General features: G+C 36.5%; 1 long non-coding RNA gene across 1 annotated transcript in view; it reads left to right on the top strand.

The window, feature by feature from the left end:
- The window catches only part of LOC135299457 (uncharacterized), a 254,349-nt gene that overhangs the window by 112,297 nt on the left and 130,252 nt on the right, over positions 1–11,800 (top strand). The gene's annotated exons all lie outside the window — the stretch shown is intronic.

The following is an 11,800-nucleotide window of genomic DNA, read 5'->3' as shown; positions in this document are numbered from 1 at the left end:
TTCCCTCTTGTGTTAGTGCTGCTGGGGTATGCCCTCTGTGTCACTTGTCTTGGAGGCAACCATATCCCTGGGCAGCCTCTTGTCACTTTAACCATCTGCATCCAGCTCAATAGTCATCAGCTGATAAGCAGCACTTCTTTTTAAATCTTAACTAAGACACTTCCAAAGCTCACGTTTCTATAAAATACTTTTTCTCTGCCTATATCACTTATATTGGTACATTCAAAACTCTTCCTTAGGAAATGGATTTTTTAAAATAAATGCATTAGAAGCCCTTTTGTTAATGAATACATTAGAAAAAAGTATGATTGAAGCAATAGTTGTAGTCAGAATCTTTCGGAGGTATAAGAATTTTCACTGTCATCTGTGTATTTTCAAGATGACAACACAAAATATTTCTCATAACCTTTTCCAATATATTTTTTCATCTTTGTGTCACTAAGATGGTTACTTTACGTAAAGAATTCACACTTTAATTAGTAACCAGTCTTACAAAGAATTTTGAAACTGGCAAATGCTGGAAGCAGTGTAAGTTGACACTATAAGATTCAAAAATTTATCTTAATTCAGACTTTACAACAAAGTAGTCATATTTGCCACTTCCTTTGTAAATTTGACTATGAAATGGTCTCATTCTGGCTGCTTCTTTCAAGTATTCTGTGGGATTTTTGCATCTTGGGAGACACTGACTCTGCCATTGAGAAAACAGATTCCAGGTCTTTAATTTAAGACGCAACATTAAATTAAGTCTTCACTTCTAAGTTTCAACGCATGACACTAACAATGTTTATATCAACCCTATTTTCACCAGAAAAGTTTGGAATGATTTTATTTAGATGATAGCATGTGAAGAAGGATAACAAAAGATCTGAAATCAGGATAATAATGAAGAGGAATGTTTTTGCATCTAGAGCTCTGAGATAAAATTTGTTTAATGCTGCATTCTACTGTTAATTGAAAAATATTAGTGGTCTTCTCTTTGTCCTGTGTTTTTTTAACAGGAAATACAAAATTATTAATTGTTCATGTGACAATATCACAAAAAAACCTCAAGAAGTACCTGTGAATGTAATTTCCCAAGTATATTTTTTATTTGTATGATTTAGTTAATATCTCATAGCTTGCAAAACACCTCCTGAAGGCAGTTCAATTTTTCTTCTTATACTTACATGTCTACCAACCTGTTCTGATTAATCTCACTTTTGATGGTGAATTTGCATTGTCACTTGTGGTTTCTGTTATTTGTGAAAAGACCTTTAGTCATCCATGCATACCTGAAAACTGACTGATCTGCAAGCATTGAAAAGTTTTAGAATTTTCTCTTAATGGTTTGGGTTATGTCACAGTTTCAGTGTTTCATCTATAAATTCCCTGGTTGGCGTGGGGAGTTTCACACTTGTGTAGTGTGTAAATCCAGTAAGACCTATTTGAATATTTCAGCCGAGATTGTGGGGAAAATATGAATATTACTTGCTACTTTCAGACATAACCAAAGATAGAAGAATAGTTGCCCTGCTAGGCTGGAGAGGCACTGGGGAGAGCCTGTGATTCTGGCTGCTCTCTGCAGTGCAGTGTGCCCTTCCTGCCCCAGAATGCACAGCTGGTGGGTTCAGGACTGCAGGGTGTTGGAGTTCTGGATGCTGAGAATTTCAGAGTAAACCTTCTGTTAGACCTTCTGTTGTTTGCTTTAGTTTTTCTCTGTCATTGATCTGGTTTGAACTCTTTCCCCAATGTGCAGTGAAAGCAACTTCTGCAAGTCTACCACTGGCTGCCCAAGCAAGTACAGCTACTCCTACTAGAATAGCTACTCCTTTGGCTATTCTAAATCAATCAATTAGTTTGTCTGAATGCTGTTCCATTCTAATACTATGGCTATGAGCAATTAGCCTTATTTTTGACTAATTTTTCTACTCTTTTAATTTCTGCTCATGTAATGTCTGATGACACATGGTATAGTGGAAGGTGTCCCTGTCCATGGCAGAAGAGTTGGAACTAAATGACCTGTAAGGTCCCTTCCAATAGCTATTCTGATTCTCTGCTTCTATGACATGATGCTGGTTGTGGGAAACCACAATGGAGCACTTGCAGAGCCCAGCAATGTCCTGTCCTCCAAAGCAGTGGCTCAATAATACCTCTCATTCCACTGCATGAACTTAACTATTTGTGGTGAATAGTTCAATAGAAAACTTCAGTGGTTAGTCCTAATAAAAATAAGGAGTTTGAGTATTCTTAAGCTTGGGTTGAATGGAGATAACCAAGAGGCTGGCAGAACAGTTGGTGCTAGAAACATTTTTAGTTCAGATAATATCAGTAATCAGCGATGTCTTTCAGTGCTTGTCTACAGAGCAAGGAGTCTATATCTTCTGGAAGTTCATGCTAGGTGTGCTTTTATTTGTCTTGAAAGATATTACTATCCCTAGTTGTGTCTCAATCTGTTTGTAAGATACTGAGTGAGTATAAAAAGAGAGATCTAAGGCTTGATAAGGGGACATGTGGGAGAAGGTGTCCCATCTACAATAGCTACCCTGCTGCATGGAAGGGATAAGGTCATGAGGAGAAAAGGAGCATCTGCACAACAGGCTTGCACCCAGGTGAAAGGGTTTTTATGGACTGATTATTACCATGGACTGAAGGCAGTGCTGTGTGAGACTGTACTGGGGTGTGGGCTATAAAGCCCAAGTCAGGCTGTATAGTTATCATGCCCGTGTGACTTATAAAGACTTGGCTTTATACCAGTTTCAACTAAAATATAATAGAATATGAGCAAACCTGTATTTCCTTCCTCTTGTATTTATGTCACAGAAGAAGAAAAGTGCTTTAGCAGCTGGTAATTGACTGGAAATAGTTAAAAGAATGGGATAAAGTTAAAAATCCTTGAAAATGCCTCACTTCACACTATTCAAAAATAATCTGGGATCAAAGTACATAAGCATAAACTACAATGACAAGAAATGCTTTTTGGTATTGCATTAGCCACCCATACTCTCTATTCTATTTTGTGTTCTGGCTCTTAACCCTCTTTACTCAGCCAAGGAGGGGTAAAGTGGAAATAAGAACTTCTTTCTCTTTGCACAGTGGCACACGGACAGCAGACAATAGCAGTTCCTGTGCTGCCTTCAGTGAGGGGAGCTTGGGAACCACTCACTCATCCCCTGATGAACAGGGTTTAGGGGAAAGCTGAGTCTGCTGCACTGACTGCCTCACTTCACCTGGGGGACTAGGACGGGCGAAAGGCATGGTGCCATGGTGTCAGAGAAAAGTGCACAAAGCCTCTCCCCACACTCAGATGTGGGAAGGAAGGTCTGGGCTGCCTGAGGCACCATCTCTCCAGCACTCCTCCTGGGGCAGTGTCTACTCACCACCTGCTAGCCAGGACTTGCAGACAAATGGCACAGTCCACCCTTCCTTTCATCTTTAGGACTCTAACAGCATTATGCAAATCCCAGCTATGTCCCTGGCAACCCAATCCAAAGGCAATTTTGTATGCCTTTTTTTTTTTTTTTTTTTTTTGTTTGTCCTTGTGACAGATTTCATCCCCAAAGAGATGAGTCCAGTAGAGGACAGAAGTGAAGGCTGCTAGAGTACAGTATGTCTGGTTTTGAATGCAATGAGTTGATGGCTGCAGCCTAAGGCGCTGGTGCGATTTTGTTTAAACAAACATAAGCCAATTAAAAATACAAAGAGATTCAAGGAAAAGATGCTCTTACTTGAAAGCCTCATGGGAGAATAATTTAAAGAACAGATCAATAGCAGTAAGAGAGATTTGTTCCCATAAGACCGAAAGCCAGCATGTAACAAATCTTGAGAAAGGCATTTTATAGGATTGTATTTTGTGAGTGACTGTGGCATAAAAGAATGGTGCTTTAGCATAATTACAGTTAAATATTTACACAGTCTTAGCTGTTTCCAGGAAAGCAAATTTCCTTGCAAAGATGATTTTCTCCTATTCGATATATCACTGAAAGTGCTTGCTGTGCATGTGTTTACTGCAAACATAATAATTATATAAATGCAGCTTCAAGCAAAAGTCTAGTGGAGAATGTTATCTTTAAAACAATAAATCACAAAGTAAGAACAATAAATACTACAAGTTAAAATACTCTCTCCCTCATTTTTCAAGTAATGGCTTTTTACTTGTCACCTCTTTCTCACTCATTTGCACATGCAAAAATTCTTAAAAGTTGAAATAAGTAAAAACCCATTTTTATAAATGACCTGGAATATTTACCTACATGTTTTTTGGATTTTTTTAAACTTACAAGTTTAATAATACAATATATTTTGACCTTCCAAATATAGAAGCAGTACAGGATATTCCTTTTATATAATTTTCTGTTTAACCATCTAGTTCAGGAGTCTTATTTAGGAGAATATTTCCCCTACTTTTTAACTATTATAGGTGTACAAGGGGAAATGGTAGGGACCAAAAATATATGTGCATTTATGTGTCTTCCAGAGGACGATTGAGAACAGCAGCTCAGTTTAGAAGCTATTTGTCCCTGGAGAAATATGTGTCATGCTCTGCTAAATGTTTAGGAACAGCAGAGGGATGGGTTTCCTATACTGGATCCTTACAGGCAATAATAGAAATTTTCCTATAACCTTAGACCTTTGAGAAAACAGCAGCTGAAAAATATTTTTTCCTAAGGACAAAGGTTTTCTCCCAAATGTGAGAAATCCTGAGAGATTGCTTCTGAGCTGAATATTCATACATTTTGCAGGGCAGATAGAATGACTCTGAAGAAAATACAAGAATTCTTCATTGAGATTGGAATGAGAGACTGTTTCTGTGGTATGATGATTTTACACCAGGTCTTTGGTGTACACATGTGTGGTTCCACTGCTTTACGCTGTCTTAAATTGGTGGTGAACAGCAGTTTACATCAGATGAAGAAATGACCCATTGTTTTACACTGCTCAGAGAGTAAAGTGGCAACAAGAGTCGTAATGCAGAGCAGCTGCTATAGGAAAAGCCCAGTAACTTAATTGTGTTGTTGTGTTCACCAGAACCATACTGGTTCCAGAAAACAGGTTTCTACTGGCCATGTGATTAAAATGCTCATAGGTAACTTAAACATCTTAATGGCACTGTTTGAGTCCCAGCTCACTTATCCCACTCCCAGAGACTCCAATTAACTTGGTCGTGATGTATTTGCTGTTTACCAGAGCAGTTGTTGCCAAGACCATATTGTAGCAGGGACTGTGTTCTCTTGAGTACAGCTTGTTCCATCAGCAGGCTTGGACTTGAGGATGCCACTTAATGTCAGAAGATGAATAATATTACAATGCTACCTGCCAGGAACTTGTCCCAGGGTATTTGGTGATTAGTATGTTTTAATATGTATATATATAACATAATTCTAAAGATGTGAACATATATATTCATGCAACACATGCATAAACATATTTGTTAAATGCAAGGTGTTTTGCAAAACATCGGGAAAACTTTTTTCATTCCCTCTGAAGCATTCAGTGAAAGGTCTAAACATAATTTTCTAATGAAAGCCGAGAATGCACCTTTACCTCAGGTGTTTTCTGATTGCCTTTCAGATTATTGATGTTTGTGGTCAGGATTTCTCTAATGACTCATGACACAGGTGCAAATGTCATTAGGAAAAGCTTCTAGTTGAGAATGAAATAATGAAAAGTTTTCAATCTCCATTTTTAACCACCTAAGGAACAAAAGTAGGCAAAAAAGTAGAGAAAGGAAGTATCCACATAAAGTATGCCATTCTATTTGATGAAAATAAGTAGTGGAACCAGGAAGAATAAGAAAAATAAAATAAAAATATTTCATATCTTTGTAAAATTATTAAAATAAGAGAGCAAAGTTTAGCAGAATGATGAAATTTAACAGAAATAAGGTGCTATTGAAGAGAGTTTTTACAGCTTACTGGGAATATGAATATTCCCAAGAGTTTCTTGCTAAACTTGGAGGAAGCCCACTGAAATCTTCATTGTCTTTTGAACAGATCTTAGACAAGGCCATAGATTTCTGGCACTTTGACTTATTACTTACAACAACACAGACCAAATTGCCCTTAGAAAAAGACATACTTCTCATTTTCAAAATTGATAAGTTAAACACATATTTCAGTGGTATTCCTCAAAAGATGCCCAAAATTTGAAAATCTGGACTAAAATACAGGATTTCCAGTGCATTATTTTTTGTTAATTTAATCAGTATATAGAGAATGAAAAAGCCCCATCAAACAACAGTAAAAACCAATAAAATTGCTGAGTTCCAGAGTATTTCCCTCTTGAAATTCAAGACTAATGTGTTTATTTCTATACATACCAATGGGTATAGAGAAAGACTTTATGCAAAATAAAAGCAAACTAAACTTATCCAAAGTATTGATATTTTCTACTATGCATCTTACTTAATCATCCATGAAGGAAAAACATTTTTATCCAAGGTGTATTTTGTGGAAGACTTCCATAGATGATTTACCATCTAAGTATATTCTCCAACAGGGAATTTATACCCATATTTGCATATTCTTATTAATTTGATGAGAGAAGAAATCATTATAATCATTGCATAAAATAAAGCAGTGTTTGACTGCCACATAAAGATCTGAGAGTTCTTTTGCTTAGATTGCCCATTGCCTTTAGCTTGTGCCTTACTCAATAGTGGTTGATAAAGGGATAAAGAAATAGTCTGAGTAATTGTGTAATGGGATCTTCAGATAATTATTTCTCTTTTGTTGTTGTTTAGAGACAAGATTACATACCAGAATGCTTCATTTTCTGTCAAGGGACACTGAAATTTGTTTCATGGAACCAACACATTTTTGGGCAACATCTTGACCTTTATAAGTCTCACTTTTTCAAGCTTGGAAATAGTGCCTATTATTGTTGATATTCTTACATATGATTTTAATTTATATTTGTGGAGCGATTAAAATATATTCAGGGCTAGGGAGGGAATTGCAACCTGAGAGAAGTGGCAAAAAATTACCTACTTTTTAAATGGTCAAAAATGCCTGAAGGTAATAAAAAATGCAAAAAAACAACCTAAGAAAATAAATGAATTCCACCCTTGGACATCTTTCACACATGAAACACAGGAGATGTTTTTGTGTACACAGGAGGTACATTTATTTTTCATTTGTAACTCACTTTTCAGTTAGATTCAGGACTTAATGGGAATGGCTGTGGGGAATGTGTGTGGGTGAGTACCTCCTCCAAGTATTTCCTCCTGAAGTGCCTACCCAAATCAAGACAATGTGTTGTCCCCCCTACTGCACCTCTCCTATTGTGAGGGTTGAAGAGTCCATGGCCTCCACAATCCTCTCCCCAGTAACATTTCTGTGTCTTGATCTGGATGTTAATATACTGTGAATGTTGCTCCATACGTTTTCCCACATTTCTCTTTCACTTCAGGTTAAAGGTGTGCCCAAGTTTGGCCTTTTGAAGAAAGTTATGACTTCACTATCTATTCATGGGGACACTTAAATTAAAAATTGATTCTTCCAAGGAATGACAGGCTAAGAGGAGGCAACCTGAGGAGCAGACACCCGGGAAGTAAAGCAACAAAGTGTGCTGTGTGTATCATATAGGCTTTGCTCTCTCAGCAATATAGAGACGTAACTGCTAAAATGAAGTCTGGTATTGTTTTTCTCATGGCTGAGTGAGTGGCAGACCCTGGGGAGAATGTATTAGAGTTCTCATCTTGTAACTTAACTTCTCCTTTTGTTATTCTGCATAATTGCTGTCACCCAGGTAAAGCTGGATTGTTTCTTCCATGGTAAATTCTCTCCCACACAACCCTGTGACCTTCAGGCAGCAAGAGCAGCAGGGCTCCTCATCGCACGATTTGACTGAAGAAAACAACTATTGCAGAGGAAGTGATTTGAAATAAACAATGTCTCTGAATTAGAAAACGAAACAACTGGGGTTTTAGAACAAACTGGTTCTCCTGGGGTTGCTTGCTAGGAATTAACGAAAGATACAGCATTTGAAGAACTAAGGTGCTTAATCATGTGAAGTATTAAGCAGAAATTTGATAACAGCTGGGAAAATCGCTTAATTCTGAGTAGAATTCTGATAAATGTAAAAGCAGCTCATGTTTTATCAACAGACATTAGTATGAATTTTGATCACATATTGATTCTCCAATTCTTTGAAATTAAAAAATCCAAGATATTTTTAAGATGCTGAAAGCAGTGTGATAATTGCCCTTAACAATGCAAGTATGGAAAAGAATATGCCTGGTTTGTCATTATATGCATGATAAAAGAGTGGTTTTTTTGACTGTTGTTCTAATAGCTCTTAGCTCAGCTGAGTGTTTGAGAAAAATTTCTTGGCAAAAATTCCTATAAGTCACAATCTTTTTTTCTCAGCTTTTCTGGAAAAAAACCCCTGATTTTCACTCAGGAGGTATTTTCTCCTTAAAGTCTTCACAGAAAATACCAATATACAATAATTCACTGTGGTGCCAATTGGTTAATTTGATTTGATTACTTGCTATTAATTTGATTACTTAATCTATTGGTATATTGATTCAATTTCAGTAGAGACCTTAATTTAATTATTGCATTGCTGTAGTTTTAATTAGCAAAGTAAAAGTGTAGTGTATTAGCTCACTAATTGTCACATATTTCTTGTCTTTGCTGAAGTGTCTGTCTGACGCCAACTTTTTTTTTTTAAGAGATCCATAAATGAAAAAAAACACCTTTTTTACTATGTTGGTAAAAAAATTGAGAAAGTACTTGTAATTAGGAAGATTTGCAAGTCTTTTTGGATCTAGTTGCATGACTAAATTTAAATCACTGTATAATGTCTTTTTTTCAGGAGACGCATGGGAAATGTTTCAAGCAGAAGCAAATGTAATTACAGAAAAAGAAACAAAATATAGCTTATTCTTTGGAAAGCTTAAAAATTCAGAAGTATTTTTGTGCCATTTGAAGCCATTTTGTGCCAAATACTGAAGGTTTTATGTGCCATAAATCCCATGTTTTGCCAGAGTTCCATCTTTTGTAGTCAAAGATTTCTCAGTTTTCCAATGTCTTCCACTGCAGCTGTAACTTAGGAATGTGCCTTTAAGTCATGCAATCTTAAGGACAATGATGCTGATACCTGCTAAACTCTCCAAGTGAAGACTTCTAGTATTTTGCTTTTGGTTTGTGTGTCCTCACATGTCATGATTTTCTAGGAAAAACTGAAATATTTTGAGTAGGTAGCTAGAAAGCAAGGAATTTCCCTTCTATTCCACACACCCTAAACCTTTTGTGCTAATCCTTATCAGTGGTCTTAAAAGTAGTGAGAACAGAAGCACATTTCTTAGAAAAGCTGAGAAATGTAGTATGTACCAGCATTTTACTTTTATTGAGAAATGTGAATTAAAAGTCAAATTAAGGACAGAAAATGGGATGACTCTACACTTGTGGTCACTCTTCCATTCTCTTTCTACCTCAGACCACTTTTCCTTGTTTGTGACTGCAGTTTGATCAGCCTTACACATATGAGATGTAGGATGTGGTCCAGGCCCTGACATGGCAAGCAGAAATCACCTTAGAGATTTCTAGCCAGGGCTGTCAGTCCCATGCAGGAATGAAGCGCCCCTGACATACTGTGCATATTTTTGTTGCAGTGTAGGCAAAATCTGTAGGGGAAATGATTAAATGTGCCCTGAAGTCCAACTGAATAAGCAAGCTGTAATATAACTTGCTATTCCTTTGCAAGCTTGGATGGCCTTGTGCTTCTATGCCTGAAATTAAGTACTTTAAACTTTGTTTCCTGAGGCGTAATTTTTTTTGATCTGCATTTGCATGAAGTACAAACTATCCATTTCCAAACAGTTCAAGTAAATGAAAAAGTCCTGATTGTCAGAAAGACCAGAATGCTCGATGGTATAAACAGGAACATAAAGACAAATGTATATTTATTTTAGAAAGTACAAGAGAGTGAGTGACTAAGGCTTATAATATATTTAATTAAAAAAAAATATCGTAATTGTTGATGGTTTTTTTATGTCATAGATCCTATGCAGAATTCAACCTTTTTATTCTGAGAGCTATGAAACAATTAGAATACTTTTTTTCATTTCGCTTTTTTCCCTTCCACTTTCCCTTTTCCTATCCCTTTCCTGTTTGTTTTTTTTTCTTTTTCTTTTTTTTTTTGTTTTCAGTTTTACTGGACAAATGGTCTTCACAAAACTCACAAAACCTGACTTCTGCACGGAGCAGACTAGATCAAACACAATCTGCATTTGTTAAAGTTTTTGGTACATCCTTTGAAGGCTGTTATTGCAGATAGTACCACTGTGGAAAAGGAACAATTAACTTGGATGATCAGTGGGTGGTGACTATTGCCATTGCTGCAGAGTTTGGATTTACAAACAAGGATCAAACACTTCACACCCTTCACCACAGAAATGAACCGTGTAGAGGACTCAGTGGTCTAAAACAAAGCACAAGCCTACATTTTTCTATCTGTCAAAAGATTTCAGAAGTAATTCATTGTTACAGCTCCCTGGAGTGAGAGTCTGCTTGTCCATCTGATTTTTCCTGACTGAATGCTTTAGACATCCTCTGAGGAAAAAACTGTTGTAGTCTTGTTTCCAAAGCATAATAGTTAAGACAGGAAGTGTGAAACCATTTGGAATCCTTCTTCCCTGCTGTCATATTTTATCACTACTAGGGTGTTATGTTCATGAGCAGCTCTTGTTTGCAAGCCTCAGAGCTAATATTATTTCTAGACACTGTCTGGTACCCCTCTGAAAGGTCTCTGGATTTCAGAAATCAGCTATACAATACTTTGTTTTTCAGATATTTCAAACAAAATTAATAAAAGGATTCACCAAAGTGTAATTTTGATTCCAAACTACACTGCAGTGTGGGACCAGTATTATTTTGAGGAAGGTTCTGTGAAATCAATGGCATTGCTTCACCATGTCAACAGTCCTATAGCTGAAGCTAGAATTTAATTTTTAGGGTGTGACACTGTGGAAACCAAAAGCATCTGCTGGTTCCTGCTGTACAGATTTGATCATTGCAAATAGATTGTTGACTAAAATAATGAGTCTAGACCTGTTCTTAATAAAAAGCAGGATGAATAACATGCCTTTAGAATAGCCATGAAATATGGATTTCTAGTAAAACTGTGAATGAAAAGTGAATGGAAAAAGGACATTTTAAATTCTGTCTGTAAATATTTTCAGTATTTTGATTGTAGCAAGAACTTTTGTGAATGGAATAAATGTTCAATAAGTTTTCATGTTCAAAGATATAGTTCATCCTTCACTATAGAAAAAAATTAAAGTATAAATGGGCTAGGCTCATCAGCTGAGGACACTTTATTTTATGAATTATAAAGAAAAGTCAGCTTGCTCAGCTGGCAGATTTTTGCAAGTTCTCCTCACTCTCCTTTAAATGTCCTTCATATCTGCTTTCTATTTTGTGCAGGTTATATTGGACATTGCCATGAAACACAGCCTATGGGAAATCAGCTAGCCTAGTGCAAAGTGCAGTCAAACATATTATTGCAAAAAAATATCACACATAAGATACCCAGTGCTGTGATTCATAGGAGCTTAAAATCACTTTCCTTTATGCTGTTATTATAGCCTTCCTGACTGATTTGCATTTTGATGAATCACCACTGCTGTGTTTTAAGTGATGTGGGAACACATATGATTAAAGTGCCTTTTTCAGCAGCAATGGTCCACCAGAGCTTTGTAAACCAATATAACAATTATTAGCTGAATGAAGCCAGATGGCATCAACTTTTTCTGTGTCAAGTTTCTGGTGAAATAAACTATTTTTTGTACCTCTGGCTTTTGAGCCACACATTG

This window comes from Passer domesticus, chromosome 4 (genome assembly GCF_036417665.1).
Source record: "Passer domesticus isolate bPasDom1 chromosome 4, bPasDom1.hap1, whole genome shotgun sequence".
Lineage (NCBI taxonomy): Eukaryota > Metazoa > Chordata > Aves > Passeriformes > Passeridae > Passer > Passer domesticus.
Note: the sequence above shows the minus strand (reverse complement) of the source record. Positions and strands in the feature narration are given on the sequence as shown.